This window comes from Anguilla anguilla, chromosome 16, assembly GCF_013347855.1.
Source record: "Anguilla anguilla isolate fAngAng1 chromosome 16, fAngAng1.pri, whole genome shotgun sequence".
NCBI classification, from domain to species: domain Eukaryota; kingdom Metazoa; phylum Chordata; class Actinopteri; order Anguilliformes; family Anguillidae; genus Anguilla; species Anguilla anguilla.
This window is the reverse complement of record NC_049216.1, coordinates 1,868,557-1,885,867: the sequence shown is the minus strand read 5'-3', so window position 1 is coordinate 1,885,867 and position 17,311 is coordinate 1,868,557. Positions and strand designations below refer to the sequence as shown.

Below are 17,311 nucleotides of genomic sequence, written 5' to 3'. Positions count from 1 at the left end.
AGAACAGCACCTCAGATCACCAAAACAATCATTCAGAAAAAAGTTTTAAATTCCATATGTAATGTACTTACACTGCAGTCACTTTTGGTATATCCAATACTTGCATCTTTATGGCTCTTTTGTCAATGTAAGAGTTTCTGTAATCCCAAATGCCCTTGCTCATATTCAAGCTAAGACTGTTAGCCAGTTCAGGTGCCATTTTCAACTCAATCTGTCAAGCATCCACCTGAAACTTGGCCGGCATATCTGACCACCCGATGCTGTCTTTACGTATACTATTTTGTTCAGTAGGCATTTGGTTATCTGAACAGCCATAGGTTTACTTTTAAGTCAATCAAGTTACAGAATGAATTAAACAAGACTGTCACCTGTCAAATGAGCCCTCATTGCTGTCTGTGGGTCCTGCCATTTGCTAGTAACCTAAGTGCGTATCTGCCTCCACTCCCTGTGCGTAATGCAGATTGTGCTGACAAGCAGAGAGTGCATGCAGACTGAAGCGAGCTCGCTCTCAAAACAGCTTAGCATTGTACTATGAAATGAATTCATAATTATGGTGGATCGAAGAAAAGGTTTTTTCACTGTGATAACAGTAATTGAAGAGCTCGAAAAAGCAAATCTCAATTAGAGGCATTATTTTCATATTTAGAAAGTTCCGATTGGTTTGGAGAGTGTGCTCTAGACCATGTGAGAGCCCTACTGGTGGGCATGTAAGTTTACTGAAGTGAATTTAGTGTTCTCCTTATTATTTCTTCTTATTCCACATCAAGTCAACATCCTGTACGCTACTCCTCCTACAGTTTTTCAGCAAGACCTACCTTTTTTATCTCGTAGCTTCACCTAGTTGCTTGTGCTTTTCTTGTCAGTAGTGCAAATATTTTTCAGATATTTACCATTTTTATTTATATTTTATATATGTTTACCAAGAAAATTTCCCATTAATTAACACTAGTGGAATGTTCGGAATGTAAACAACACACTTGCAGCTGGCATTGCAATCAGCCGCTGCAGCAGCGAACAGATACAGACCGTCTCTTTCTTTTGCAAAGCTTCTAATGGATGAAATCTCTAGCAAAGTGAGTAACGGCAGCAGCAGCAAAGCAAGTTCAACTCAAACTAATATTAGTTTTCTGTTATAATTTCTGCTAATTCCTGCCAGCTACTGTAACATTTGTATTTCAACATTCAGCATAATGTTAACTGCTGTAAGAAATTAACTCCCAAAAACATGTTAGAACTGATTCACCTCTGTTATTTATTCAAAATATGTGATTTTGAGAGAAGAAAACTTCTTTTGTAGTGTAGATAACCTGTTCAAAACGTTATCTAAAATGTGCAATTTGGAAAGGTTTTGGGATGTCTTGGAAAATCCATTGCAACATTTCACTGCTTTTAGTTATCTGCACAACAATCTGTGAATTCTTTGCTGATGTGTCATTTTATTACTGTTTTACATTCACGAATGGCCCAGAAATACTTTCAAACGATTATTGCAGAAAACAAAAAAGAAAAAACAAATAAAAGCCTGTGCCGAAATTGGCTTGCTCTCCCCCTTGGCTAAACGCCAGGTTTTCAATGGGCAGGGTTCATTGGGTGTTAGTTATGTAACAAAACCCTTAAGTCCAGTGAAATTCTTTCTACATGTAATGTGTAAATAATGCTCTTGCCACTTTTGTGCACGCTAGGCAAGCTAAATTGAAAATGCCTAAGCATTGCCCCTTCTCTGGATGTGGAGAAAGCAATACATTCTTTTCTTTTGCCAAAAATGAAGAGACCTACAAGAAATGGGTTTAATTCTGGAGCCCACAGGCACTCCAGTATTACAATAACCAGTGCAGTTAGTATTTGCATTGCCCATTTTCTCAGAACAAAAGAACTTTTCGCAGAACGTGCTGGATCGGTAAGGATGCCTACCATTAGCTAGCGACAATTAAAACGTTTTCAAGCTAAGACATGTGGAATCAAAGCCTTTCTTTATTTGGGTGTAATGTCCAGAATTTGAGACTGCTATAGAGTGTAATGTTAGTGTACAGTAGCTCAGTGTTACAATGCTATTACAAGTTGAATAATCTTCAGGTTTAATCATATGATGGGAACGCCTAGTTTATGTTGCTTTCTTTCATTTTGTTGGGTACTGCATGGGACAATCTGCTCTAACCAGCTCTCACCTAGCTAGCGATGAGAAACGGTTTACATACTGTATGATGTGTCTTACAGGTATGAATGTTAATGAGCGCAGGATACACACCCAACCTGCCCATGTCTGCTAAACAGATCGCAATAATCTAACCGTGTCTATTACAATTCAATGGTTCTAATTCGGTTAAAAACGTGAAAGAAGCATTAAGAAGAAAATCTGTCGTCACTTCTGGGGAATATAACAAAAATCTAGTTTCCTGGACCTTTAAGAGCAGTGCAAACCAGGTGGAAATTGCCTTTTTAAATGCTTGGGGTTAAGGGGTTAAATAGTAGCGTCAATTTAAGTCTATTTAATTACCTTTGATCACCTGTGAACTCTCCTCTGAAATTGAGTGGAAGTGGCATTGAATGATCACTCTTCAGAGACACACAGCTGGGTACAGGTGACCCTGCTCTTTCTACCTGGACCCTGTGAACAAAACACAGAGACAGAGATTCCAGTTAAATTCATCTTCTTACCACAGCTCTATGTCACTGCACATCTGGCGATGACATAATAAACCCCACATACACCTGAATGTGACATAATACACCCACCTACACCTGAAAGGTGACAGTGACACTGAAAGGTATATTTCCCTCCTGCCCCCTAGTGGTATGGGCAGCAGCGCCCACAGAATGGGGATAAAGTAAAGATTTGCAATTTATTAAAAAAGGGGCTACAAACACGTCACAAATTCAAGCTCAACGGCTGCAACAGCCTCCTTTTTGGCCAACAACACCACTCGTTCCCTTATCAGCGCTAATGGCAATAAATGTCAGTAAAATGAAAGGAGCCTCCCCATCCCCCAATCACTCATTGCACACTAACCCACATCATAAAACATGTTTTTTATACTTTCCATAGTTACTTTGCCTTTCTTATTTTTGCATGAAAAAATGTATTCCATTTAAGCTTTCAGAACAGCACCTCAGATCACCAAAACAATCATTCAGAAAAAGTTTTAAATTCCATATGTAATGTACTTACACTGCAGTCACTTTTGGTATATCCAATACTTGCATCTTTATGGCTCTTTTGTCAATGTAAGAGTTTCTGTAATCCCAAATGCCCTTGCTCATATTCAAGCTAAGACTGTTAGCCAGTTCAGGTGCCATTTTCAACTCAATCTGTCAAGCATCCACCTGAAACTTGGCCGGCATATCTGACCACCCGATGCTGTCTTTACGTATAGTATTTTGTTCAGTAGGCATTTGGTTATCTGAACAGCGATAGGTTTACTTTTAAGTCAATCAAGTTACAGAATGAATTAAACAAGACTGTCACCTGTCAAATGAGCCCTCATTGCTGTCTGTGGGTCCAGCCATTTGCTAGTAACCTAAGTGCGTATCTGCCTCCACTCCCTGTGCGTAATGCAGATTGTGCTGACAAGCAGAGAGTGCATGCAGACTGAAGCGAGCTTGCTCTCAAAACAGCTTAGCATTGTACTATGAAATGAATTCATAATTATGGTGGATCGAAGAAAAGGTTTTTGCACTGTGATAACAGTAATTGAAGAGCTTGAAAAAGCAAATCTCAATTAGAGGCATTATTTCCATATTTAGAAAGTTCCGATTGGTTTGGAGAGTGTGCTCTAGACCATGTGAGAGCCATACTGGTGGGCATGTAAGTTTACTGAAGTGAATTTAGTGTTCTCCTTATTATTTCTTCTTATTCCACATCAAGTCAACATCCTGTACGCTACTCCTCCTACAGTTTTTCAGCAAGACCTAACTTTTTATCTCGTAGCTTCACCTAGTTGCTTGTGCTTTTCTTGTCAGTAGCGCAAATATTTTTGAGATATTTACCATTTTTATTTATATTTTATTTATGTTTACCAAGAAAATTAATTAACACTAGTGGAATGTTCGGAATGTAAACAACACACTTGCAGCTGACATTGCAATCAGCCGCTGCAGCAGCAACAGATACAGACCGTCTCTTTCTTTTGCAAAGCTTCTAATGGATGAAATCTCTAGCAAAGTGAGTAACGGCAGCAGCAGCAAAGCAAGTTCAACTCAAACTAATATTAGTTTTCTGTTATAATTTCTGCTAATTCCTGCCAGCTACTGTAACATTTGTATTTCAACATTCAGCATAATGTTAACTGCTGTAAGAAATTAACTCCCAAAAACATGTTAGAACTGATTCACCTCAGTTATTAATTCAAAATATGTGATTTTGAGAGAAGAAAACTTCTTTTGTAGTGTAGATAACCTGTTCAAAACGTTATCTAAAATGTGCAATTTGGAAAGGTTTTGGGATGTCTTGGAAAATCCATTGCAACATTTCACTGCTTTTAGTTATCTGCACAACAATCTGTGAATTCTTTGCTGATGTGTCATTTTATTACTGTTTTACATTCACGAATGGCCCAGAAATACTTTCAAACGATTATTGCAGAAAACAAAAAAAGAAAAAACAAATAAAAGCCTGTGCCGAAATTGGCTTGCTCTCCCCCTTGGCTAAACGCCAGGTTTTCAATGGGCAGGGTTCATTGGGTGTTAGTTATGTAACAAACCCTTAAGTCCAGTGAAATTCTTTCTACATGTAATGTGTAAATAATGCTCTTGCCACTTTTGTGCACGCTAGGCAAGCTACATTTAAAATGCCTAAGCATTGCCCCTTCTCTGGATGTGGAGAAAGCAATACATTCTTTTGCCAAAAATGAAGAGACCTACAAGAAATGGGTTTTAATTCTGGAGCCCACAGGCACTCCAGTATTACAATAACCAGTGCAGTTAGTATTTGCATTGCCCATTTTCTCAGAACAAAAGAACTTTTCGCAGAACGTGCTGGATCGGTAAGGATGCCTACCATTAGCTAGCGACAATTAAAACGTTTTCAAGCTAAGACATGTGGAATCAAAGCCTGTCTTTATTTGGGTATAATGTCCAGAATTTGAGACTGCTATAGAGTGTAATGTTAGTGTACAGTAGCTCAGTGTTACAATGCTGTTACAGGTTGAATAATCTTCAGGTTTAATCATACGATGGGAACGCCTAGTTTATGTTGCTTTCTTTCATTTTGTTGGGTACTGCATGGGACAATCTGCTCTAACCAGCTCTAATCGAGCTAGTGATGAGAAACGGTTTACATACTGTATGATGTGTCTTACAGGTATGAATGTTAATGAGCGCAGGATACACACCCAACCTGCCCATGTCTGCTAAACAGGTCGCAACAATCTAACCGTGTCTATTACAATTCAATGGTTCTGTTAAGTCCCAGTGTGCTATAGGTTATTATTATTTTAAAGGCTGTTGCTGTTTTGGGGGTTTTCGCTGGGTACTGCTGTGTTTGTTTGTGTTCCCCTACACAGGTGGAGGTGAGCATGCATCCTGTTGCCGGGCGACCTGATTTGGAGGATGCTGTAGGAATGGACGCACCGAGGACTGTTGCGGAGAAACCGATTTGAGGATGCGTGGAGACGGGGACGCCGCTGCCGTCGCATGGAGACCGGACCAGACGCGGCCGTAGCTGGGGACAGCGGGGACCGTTGTGGAGCAACGCATAGGAGAATGATGCTGACCTATAGAACAGCTGGACGCCGTCATCGTAAAGAGAACCGACAATCCACCTGCCGCTGAAAGCCACGACCGTTTTCGCTCTTCTCCGAAGATTCCCTCTACCCTCTTAGAACCTATAAGTTAGATTAGACGCACGCTGTACCCGGCAGTTCAGAAGCTAGCAGCGTGGGACGTTAAAACATCACGGGACCCCTGCCGTTGGACTTGGTGGAGAGGACCGGCCTCAAGGGGGACTCGGACCGCTGTACTGTCTGCCCAGTCAGGCTCTGCTAAATGCGCGTCAATGACTATTCAATTAGAGACTGACACTGCTAGTTTAGGAAACCCTTCTCAGCTCTGTATTAATAAATAATTTTCTCTATTTAAAGCCGATTGCGTCTTGGTGTTGTGGTTGTGGTGGTTTAATGTTACGACCAATTCCACCCTCTATGTTATTGCAACACTGCCGGCTTTTCGGGTCGTAATAGGTTCTAATTCGGTTAAAACCGTGAAAGAAGCAGAAAGAAGAAAATCTGTCGTCACTTCTGGGGTATATAACCACAATCCAATTTCCTGGACCTTTAAGAGTAGTGCAAACCACGTGGAAATTGCCTTTTTAAATGCTTGGGGTTAAGGGGTTAAATAGTAGTGCCAATTTAAGCCCATTTAATTACCTTTGATCACCTGTGAACTCTCCTTTGAAAGTGAGTGGAGGATCCATTGAAGGATCACTCTTCAGAGACACACAGCTGGGTACAGGTGACCCTGCTCTTTCTACCTGGACCCTGTGAACAAAACATGGAGACAGAGATTCCAGTTCAACTCATCCTCTTACTGCAGTTCTAACTCACAGCACATGGAGACAGAGATTCCAGTTAAACTCATCCTCTTACTGCAGTTCTGACTCACAGCACATGGAGACAGAGCTTTCAGTTAAACTCATCCTCTTACTGCAGCTCTAACTCATGTCATCAAGGTTCCCTGTTAGAACATCGGAGTATGGACAATGTGGCCCTGGACGTGGCACACGGAAAAACTCTGTATAACATGGTGGTGAAAGTGGTGAATGAAAAGAAGCTGTTTTCTCTCACAGACACACCATGGAGGTCTTACTTGGGGTTAATGGCAGAGGAAAAGCCACAGTGGCGGGCATTATACAAACCACCGTTGCCCAAGAGGGTTGGGGATTTACAGTGGAGGGTGCTGCATGGGATAATTGCAGTGAATAGTTTTATTTCTGTAATAAACCCGGCGGTTTCCCACCAATGTCCTTTCTGCAATGAGAGGGAAACTGTTTTTCACTGCTTTTCGGTATGTGTGAGACTTCGGCCTCTGTTCGCCTTCTTGGGTCGACTGTTTAGGTCAATGGGGGAAACTTTTTCAAAAAAGGTTTTTATTCTGGGTTTTCCATACAGTTGCAGACAGAGGGCGAAGTCTCAGCTCATTAACTTTGTTTTGGGGCAGGCAAAAATGGTAATTTACCTGAGCCGTAAAACCATGGTTGAGCGGGGGGATGCACAAGATACGGTAGCTATGGTCAGGGGCATGATTAAGGCCAGAGTCATGGTAGAATTCAGGTACTACAAGGCCATGAGGACATTAGAAGTTTTTAAGAGTGTATGGGGCTATAGGGGAGCAGTATGCTCAGTGGTGGAAGGAGAGCTTCAGTTTGCGGAGGGCATTGGGTGACTGAGTAGGGGCGGTTTTTATTTTCTATTTTTTTGTCTTTGGTTTTGTTCACTTGAGTGAATTTTTGGTTGGTAATTTGTAAAAATTGGGTTTTGAAATCGCCATTACACTGAAAAATAAAGGATTGTTAAAATTAAAAAAAATATAAAATTCAACTCATGTCACATTAAATATCTGATTCATGCATTTGTACCTCTTCCTCTCACTGCTGAGGTTTCCTCCTTTGGTCTTTGGCTCCTCTGAGAGATTCATTTTAGAAACAGCGCCCCCTATCTAAAGAGACAGGAACACATCAGACCAGACTGGACCACAAGTGGCTTCCAACCCAAATTAGCCTGCAAACACACAACATGAGCACCCACTGAGCACTCGCTTGGACACACAGAAACACACACACACACAATATAGCGTGGTTTTGACAGAAGTAATGCAGAATTTAAATGGGCCCTGAACATGTACTATACAGACTCTCAAAAGGAGTGGTGTTACCCTTGATACTGAAGCTCAGGAGCGGCACGAGGGGGACCTACACAATATTAGGATGGTGGTTTCAATGTTGTGGCTGATCAGCGTAGGCTCCCTATTTTAAAATAGGATCCCTATGTTAAAAACAAACAGGATTAAACACTCTTTTATCCCAAGTGTCACTGGCTTTCTTAATAAGTTATAGTGATATGTTTTGCAATGATTTTAATGTTGTCATAAATATAGTTATTGCTATTTATTATATACTATGCTGCAGTGCAAACTGCCCCATGGGGACAATAAAGACTCTAACTAACACCAAACCTATATCCTTTGTGTGATATACCGGCACATTTATTCGGAATACCCCCTCATTAATGCAAATAGGCTACTCCTAACCGCACATTATATGACTGTAACTCAATATAGAGATTGCATTACATTACAGGCATTTAGCAAACTCTCCTATCCAGAGCGACTTACACAACTTCTTTTTTGTCGCATATTTTTTAAAATTACATCCATACAGCTGGATATGTACTGAAGTAATGAAGGTTAGGTTAGCCTGTGACCTATAGGTTACAAGGCCAGCTCCTTACCTACTAGAATGGGCAAGATGTGTGATCTAAGCGACTTTGACTGTGCCAGATGGATGGTGCCAGATGTGGTGGTTCCAGCATCACATAAACAGCTTCCCTCCTGGGATTTTCATGCAGTACAGTCTATAGAGTCTACAGAGAATGGTGTGATGAACAAAAACACATTGTTAATGAGAGATCAGAGGAGAATTGGCAGACTAGTTCATGCTAACAGAAAAGCCACAAATGAAATAACAGCTATGCTTGGCCAAAGAGCTCTAATGTCATCTCTCAGGACCACAGTAGATGAGACAAAGGAGACAATTTAGATTCTTGAAACTGTCTCCCAGTAAAACCATTTTTCCTGAAGCCATTCCAAATAGCCTTTTGGCATGGAGGTAGCATCTAATTTTGAAGCATCTAATGTAGCAATTAATAGAAACTTGGTGACCCCCCGATGCAACCAAGTTCTGTAATTCTCCAACTGTGACCACTGGATATTTGTTTGCTCCCTGAACCATCTACCTCACTGTGCATTGGCTAAGATCACTAGCGCCATCTACTGGGCAGGTTTAACACTACTCCAGGGGTTTTGAAATTATTCATATTTGGTCTCACAGTAGTAAGTCGTATATTTCTTTTTTTAGTTTTTGACCCACTTCCTTATTTTTGAAGGTCAACAACCATTTTTTTCTTCATTTGTCAGTTTGTTGCTTTTGATGAAAAATGGATTTTGTAAGCGTTTGTTGCCTCAGTTTTATACTCCAGTGAAGCAGCAAGCCATGGAAGAGGACAACACAGTTCCTTAGGCCTGAGATCAGCTTAATGTCTTATCTACATGCTGGTGTAAAGTGCACTCTGTTAGATTTTATTTTTAACAATCTTTAAGGTTGCCAATAATTGTGACCCCTACAAAGTCAGTATCTGAGATCCATGTATTTTGCTTGTAGGCGTATACGATATGCTAGTGACAATTTATAGCCGACTGATATCCTTGTTATTGCGTTTCATGTAAAATTTTAAAACATTTGGCAACGTTAACTACCCATGCTTCCAGTCAGTGTTTCGACCGCACATTTACCCATAAACAACCCCCCTTACATACACGAACATGCTCGTGAGAAATCTTCTTGGAAAACATCCAAAAACAACACAAACAAATAACTCATGAAAGTAGATCATTATTTCTAAAGTAGCCGAATTTTATCTCAAAAAAGTCATTGTATCATGTGTTCTCCGTTTCTAAGTAGTTGTAATTCGATTCGAAATCGCTGCAGTACAATTTATGTTGTATTTTAATTTCAACTTCAATCCAACTCAGGCAAAACGTAAATTCAGTTTGACGTGTGGCTTTGAAATCAGACGCTTTCGTGCTTTTAAGTAGACCTACATGCACAGCTACATGCTGCAACCTTGTGGTTCTTAATGCAACTATAACCGCAGTTCTTTTCAGTTCTTGCTACTATTAAAGTAGTTGAATTTATTATCATTGAAACTTGTACGATTCCAATAGAACAAAATGAATTGGTAAGGACACGGCCAGGTCTTTGTGAATTGAAACTAGTCAGAGTTGGGTAGTAAATATGCAAATGAATATCCTTTAAGCATCTTTTTAGTATGCTCTTGTATACGGAAGCTAATTTCTAGTTTCAAATAATAGAAGACCAACTATAAAAGCCTCATACGTGTATTAACTACCGACCACCGACTTTAACATGGCAGACATCAAGTTAATTTGTCTTAATCCAAACGGTGTGAATACAGAGCAAAAATAACATTTTGACTTCATAAGCCACACAGTTAAAATGTTTGATCTGTTTTTGTTACAGTAGCAGGTGTCATAATGAAGCCGACGACAGGCCTGTGACTTCCGTCATATCCAAATAGGTAAAATGATCATTGAATTTAAAAAAAAAATGCTAAAATAAACGTTAAACTTTTAAAAAGTTATTTTAAAGGCTATTTTTTGTTTTTGGTCCCAAATGTGGGATTTGAAAAAAAACATATTACTCCTCGGGCGCCATTTTATTACCTGTTTTATTTCACTAAATTAAGCGGTATTGCGATCATAGCTGCAGATTCCTATTCCTCCAAACACCCCTTCTCATCTAGCTTCTATTCTCCCCATCCCTCCCCACTCCACAACAGACTACTTACACCGTTCTTTTATCCAGTTCAATTCCTTTTCACTGCATCCTCTTTTTCCTCCGTCTTCAAAATGACGTTTGAGTTTGAAACAGTTTCACTTTCTCTTTTGACCTTTTTTTTTTTTTTTACTTTTTTACTGGTTCAAGCAAGTATTTTTATTTTCATTGGCTGCATTCATTTATTGTAGTCAATTGGTTACCCAGAAAAAACAAACTCAAATTCACTGCATTTAGATATTTGCCGAATTGTAATGTATACATGTACTAAGCCTATTGAACAACTCAAGAATTATACTGCTGTTGGGACTTACATTTTTCCAATATACTGGTACCATCTGTAGGCTAAACCTACAAATAAGCCTGTTCCAATGTAGCGAACATGCCCGTCACTGTAAGAAATGTTCTTTTTTCAAGATGCACAATATGAATATGGACAGCAAATAAAAAATAATAACAAATAAACCATCTCACTCCCTCAGTGTCCCTGACACAATCACTGACACATTCATTTCCTCAAGACCAGCTATAGTCATATATGTGCTAATGTTTATGGGGAGTAGTTTCTGTTATCACAAGGCTATTTGTTATCTCCAAAAGCCTCTAATGAAGAAAACAATTAACAGCTTTTTTTAAATTCTGGGATTGCAATTGTGCTTGGAAAGAAAACCAGTATACACAGGAGCCCTAGGACGGACTTTGAGAACCACTGGTTTAAAGCAGGGGTTTCCAGTCTTACCCGAAAAGGGCTGGTAGGGTGCAGGTTTTTGTTTTAGTCCAGCACCACTAATGCACCTGGTTCAACTAAATAACTATTCTTGGTTTTCAATTTCAAATAGAACCAGGTGTTTTAGGACTGGTCTATAACAAAAACCTGCACTCAAACTCAAACTCTTTTCAGATAAGATTGGACACCCCCTTGGATAAAGACACCATACTGTTAAATTGGCCCTGGAAAATAAAGAATTCAATTTGTGGGATGGTTTTCAGTATGTTTGAGCTGGTTTTCATCAGTAATGAGCGTGCAGTCAGGCGGCCCTATCTGAAGCTGGTTGAAAGAGTTGACAGGACAGGCATCAAGCTCCTCTCCAGGAGCAGTGTGAGGGGGCGATCTCCGTGGGGGAGAGCACAGCCTAATCCTAGGGCTCATTCCAATCGCTTCTTTTCACTGTATCTGTAATTCATTGTGTCTCTCCCTCACATCCTTTCCTCGCTCTTCAGCTCCACTCAACAGAGGACGCAAGGAAAGGAGGCGAGGAAGAGATACGAGGGCAGAGGAATTGAGGAAACGTGTATTTGGCAAATGAAACATCCTTGTTCAGTCAGGTGTTAGTTTTAATCCACGTCAATTACAGATGTGGCAGATTTTTTGTCACGTCTTCCAAAAAAATAATTCCGCAAAGGACGCACTCATGTACCCTTGCTGAAGCATCCTTTGGAAGCCTTTCTTTAACAAGGAAATATTTGTCAGCCTTAAGAAACCAGCCAATGAGAATAGATGTGAGAGTGTCTGCTACATTCCTTTCCACTGTGGCGGGGGGGGGGGGGGGGGGGGACGGGGGGGGACGGTAGTGTAGTGTCTGCATAGACTGCAGCTGCTCACACTGACTGCAGCAGCTCACAATAACTGCAGCTGCTCACACTGACTGCAGCAGCTCACAATAACTGCAGCTGCTCACACTGACTGCAGCTGCTCACAACTGCAGCTGCTCACACTGACTGCAGCAGCTCACAATAACTGCAGCTGCTCACACTGACTGCAGCTGCTCACAACTGCTGCTGCTCACACTGACTGCAGCAGCTCACAATAACTGCAGCTGCTCACAATAACTGCTGCTGCTCACACTGACTGCAGCTGCTCACAATAACTGCTGCTGCACACAATAACTGCTGCAGCTGTGCGCTCATCTCCATGGCCAGGCATGCCCAGTACAGTCAGAGGCTGCAGTGAGTTTTTGCCCAAAGCTCCAAGCTTATGGCTCAGACTGCTGGCCTGTTTGCCTGCTTAATATTGAGCTGCCCGCAACACTCTAAGCCCCTCCCATATAAAACACCTCCATGGTGCTAATGTACAACATGGATTCCTTTTGATAAATTATTTCCAAAACATGTAGATCCATGGGGACTTGAGGCTTGTATCTCTGTGTTTTGGTTTTATTTTTTCCATTGCTCTTTTGTATAGTAAAATCTGAAGACTTTTGGCCCTAGATTGCAGTTTCTCTGATGGCTGTCTTCTCTGAGATCTACCATTTGTATCTAACTTCTCATCTCCCTTTCCTTACCTACTCATTTTTCTGTGTTAGTCCTGCTCTCTTTTTCTCTTTCCCTACATCCTCCCTGATGTTTTTTCTTTTTTTATCTGATGCAGCTCGTTTCTGTGTTTGGCGTCGGTGTTTCCCTGTCCTCTGTGTTGTCTAATGTATCCTCTGAGACTGATGGGTGTCTGTTCATATGCCATATCTAACGACTCTTTCTTCCTCTCTCTCTTGACTTCATCTCATCCATAATTCTGTTCTCCTTTTCCTTGTCTTCTCATTTTTGGGCTCTTGTCACGCCTGGCGCCCGCCCTGTGTTTTTTCGCCTTTTTTCTTATATTCATTTTAGCAGGTAATCTCTTTACGCCATTCGTGGAAGCCAGCGATCACCTTTAATTGCTTCCAGCTGAGGGGCGGGGCCGCGGATTGCTTAACCGTGGTCAGCTGGGATCATGCTTTTTAAAAAGGCTGCGAGTTCTACCAGCTGGAGCTCTCTTTTCATTTTCACCAGCTTGCCTTTTTCTTTTATTTTTTTTTTTTTGACTCACCTGCATAGTAGCTTGCCAGCTTGTCAATTTGCCAACTCACTGCGCTGCACATTTTGGCATTCCCAACCAGTTCTTTGTTTGTAACTGTTTGTTTTTGCGTAATAAATTCTTATTATTCCTTCACTCGGTCGTTGCGTGATTTCATGTGTCGGACCTACGAGCCGGTTCGTCACATGAAATTGGGGGCTCGTCTGGGGTCTTGTTTCTGTCGAGGAAACAAGTAGTGGGTATTGTCGCATTTTGGCAGTCGGGTTGCGAGTGCCAACGACCTGCAATATTGGTCAAAGAAGTTCGTAAGAAGAGGTTGCGTGGGTTCGCGCTTCTGTGAAGTGGTTTCTGAACACTTGTTTTAGTAGAAGCTGTGTAGGCCTATAAGTTTGCGTTTCTGTGAAATTGTTTGAACACTTCTAGTGGTAATTTCAAATTTAAAGTCAAGGGTTTGTGTGGGCATTTGCTGCAGTTGCTAGTGTCTAATGTTTGGTTGGTTTAAGTGTAACGTGTGAGCTTAATAATAAAATGTCAGCTGTTTTGAATTTCAATCACCTGTTGGCTGGAATTTAGCTTGGGTTTGGATGCTGGAGATTTCCTTATGACACTCGGTGCAACGTTTAAAAAAAAAAATGCCGAGTTGTGTTGTGTGCTCTGCTCTGCGCTTCCGACGCTTCTGGGCGAACATTTGTTTATTTTAGTTTGTTATTTTTGTGAGGCCACGGAAGAAGCAGATTGTGCTCGGGTTCACTGTCCACTGTGTGGCATATTATGTGTTGCATCGACGGGCTCAGTGATTAAAATCCTCCCGTGAAGTCACACGTACAGGCGAAGCTTAGTTAGCTGGGCAGCTCGGTTAAGGCTAGTTTGCCTTGAATTGTGTTTCTCTTCCCCTTCCGCTGGTGGCGTGTGTTGCATTTAGTGTTCATTTTTTCAAAGCGGTGAAAACAGTGTTAAAATTTCACAATGGCGCAGGAAATTACAAAAGTCGAAAGTGAGAAGGTTAAGTTTATTCAAGAACCTTCAGATACTGTTTTTGACCTTTAGTAAAGCAGAGTCAAAATAACTGGTAGTTTTTTTGGGGTGGTACTCCCACATCTACACAAAAGAAAGAGGAGTTGCGTGATCTGGCACGTCAACTCAGAACAGGGTATAGTGTTTTGGATAAAAACCCGTACCGGTTCCGGTATCTGGATCTGAGTCCGCGTCTGAGTCAGAACCGGAACGGTCATTTCAGGAACAGACTCCATTGAAAAAAATGAAATATGATTTTGAAATGAAAACTTGAACTAAAAATGAGAGAAAAAGAGTGAAATGGAAATGAAACGAGGAGAAAAGGAAATTGAATTGGAGAAATTGAGGCTTGAAGTCCGCATACAAGCTAATCTGACTTTAGAGCGTGACCGATTACAAGAGCAAAGCTCTCGGAGACATTCTTTGAATCCGACAGCGGGTAATCACGCTGACATTGCCTGTAATTTAAGACTCCTTCCTAAATTTTCAGAGAAAGATTCGGACGCTTTTTGTTTTATTTGAGCGACTTGCTAAAACTTGTAAATGGCCTGAAAACGATCAAATGGTTATGCTGCAGTCTGTCTTGGTCGGTAAAGCTTTCTGACTAACTTTACAGGACTAATACAGCTTTCCAGCTAATTTCTCCTCCTCGCTCAATTGATCAAAAAGACAAGTCATTAATTCGAGGCAAAGCCTCTGATTACACTCCTTTCATTTCCAGTGGAGTAGTTTCATTGAAAAATAAGAAGCCAGTGAATATTTTGCGAGATACAGGATCTTCACAAAGTTTAATATTGGCTAACGTTTTACCTTTCTCTGCGGACTCGTATACTGGCCGCAGTGTTATTATTCAGACTGTGGTAGGATATACAACTGTTCCATTACATATGCTTACTTTGTCTTCAGAACTGGTGAATGGAGAGGTCGTGATGGGAGTTTGTCCTGAGATTCCAGTACCAGGTGTGTCTGTTGTGCTCGGGAATGACCTAGCTGGTCAGGCGGTAGGTGGCGCACTCTTCCCAGTGGTGACAGACAATCCACACAAGTGTGAAGACGAAGTGGGTAAGCAATTCCCGAAAGTTTTTACTTCATGTGCCGTTACACGTTCTATGACTCGCAAGTGTGCGGTGGAAAATAAAAATGATACCTTGTTGTATAGTCTCGGGGACACTATCTTTGGTGATTTGGAATCCCAAGAGCTTACACCAGTAAGGTCTATGCCAGACATTGCTATGCCTACCCCCGCTGTTGAATTAAATGAACAGCGAGAAAGTTCTATCAGTGAAACCAAACCTGTTACAGTTGAAAAGTTTGACTCTGAAGTTCCTGCTGTTGACATATGTACTGATTTTAACGGTGATGATAAAATAAAAGTCGAAACTGATTCTGTTAAAGATGTGTCTGATGCGGTTGTCAAGGAAGGCGTGTTTTCCAGTGGGGGCGCACAAGGTGACGCCTTTCCAGTCTCACTTTTCGAGGTCTCTCGCGAGACACTAATTAAAGAACAAGCGAACGATCCTACTTTAAAAGATCTGTTTGATAAAGTAGTTTCAGAAGATAAATTAGGGGACATGCAGTCTGGCTATTTTTTAGATAAAGGATTATTGTGCCGTAAATGGGGTTTGAGGACAGACACATTTGTTGGCGACCACGTGGTCCAGATCGTTGTTCCCTCTATGTTCAGAGAGGCTGTGTTGCGTCTTTCCCATGGCGAAACAGCAGGTGCAAGTGCAACATAACATTTCCACTGCTTATCACCCACAGAGTCAGGGAGCTTTAGAGCGATTTCACTCAACCTTGAAATCTCTCTTGGCTCTTACTGTACCGAATTGGGAGCAGACTGGGAAGAAGGTCGTCCTTGGCTTCTGTTAGCCATAAGTGAAGTTGCGCAGGAAAGTCTGGGGTTCAGTCCTAACGAACTGGTTTTCGGACATGAGGTTCTGGGTCCTACAGCTGTGTTAGCCGATTAATGGAAAACGGCAAAACCTCCTGAAAATATTTTAAATTATTACAGTGGCTTCCGATACCGACTGTATCACGGCTGTGCTGTGGCCCAAAAGGCGCTGGGAGAGGCACAAACAAAAATGAAACGTTTGTTTAATCGCAAGGCCAAGGTTCGCAGTTTTAACCCTGGGGATTATGTACTGGCATTATTACCTATGCCTAATAATCCCTTTCACGCCAAATTTGTGGGTCCTTATAAAGTAGAAAAATTTGTTTCTGATTTGAATTATTTAATTTCTACGCCTGACCGTAGAAAAAAAGTACAATTGTCATATTAATCTCCTTAAACCTTACCATTCTGTGGAATTATTTGAGCCTGCACAGTCTTCCAAGCCTGCCCTTCTGGTTCAATCTGTTCTGTTGTCCCCGATTGCAGAGGGCTGTGACTTGGCCAGTCGTGATATGTCCCCGACCAGTGATGAAGGGGAAGGGGAAGACATTTTGGCAGAAGGTGTTTTCGGAGGAAAGCTAAAGAAATTCTGGGTACCTGCAGTCTTTGGAGGATTATTTTAGATACATGCCAAATGAACAGCGTGCTGACCTGATCCACCTGGTTCAAAAATACCTTTGTTTATTTCCTGATGTCCCTAGTTGTACAAATGTTTTAACTCATGATATTAATGTGGGCTCTGCAATTCCCATAAAACAGCGTTTTTATAGAGTCCCATTACCCAAGCAACGGTACTTGGACACGGAGATAGATTATATGGTTAAAAACGGTATTGCTAAACCTTTGTTTTCTGAGTGGTCTTCTCCCTGTATTTTGGTAGGAAAATCTGACGGGACATATCGTTTTTGTACCAACTTCTGTAAAGTGAACGCTGTCACTAAAACCGATAATTTTCCTTTACCAAGAATGGAAGATTGTGTAGATCAGGTCGGTCAGCTAAATTTGTCTCTGAAATAGATCTGCTCAAGGGATTTTGGCAAGTGCCTCTTAC

General features: G+C 41.2%; 2 protein-coding genes across 2 annotated transcripts in view; both read right to left on the bottom strand.

Moving 5' to 3' along the window:
- The window catches only part of LOC118215092, an 800,072-nt gene that overhangs the window by 443,378 nt on the left and 339,383 nt on the right, over window positions 1-17,311 (bottom strand). The gene's annotated exons all lie outside the window — the stretch shown is intronic.
- Window positions 1-17,311, bottom strand: part of LOC118215097 (NLR family CARD domain-containing protein 3-like) — a 151,156-nt gene that overhangs the window by 30,113 nt on the left and 103,732 nt on the right. The gene's annotated exons all lie outside the window — the stretch shown is intronic.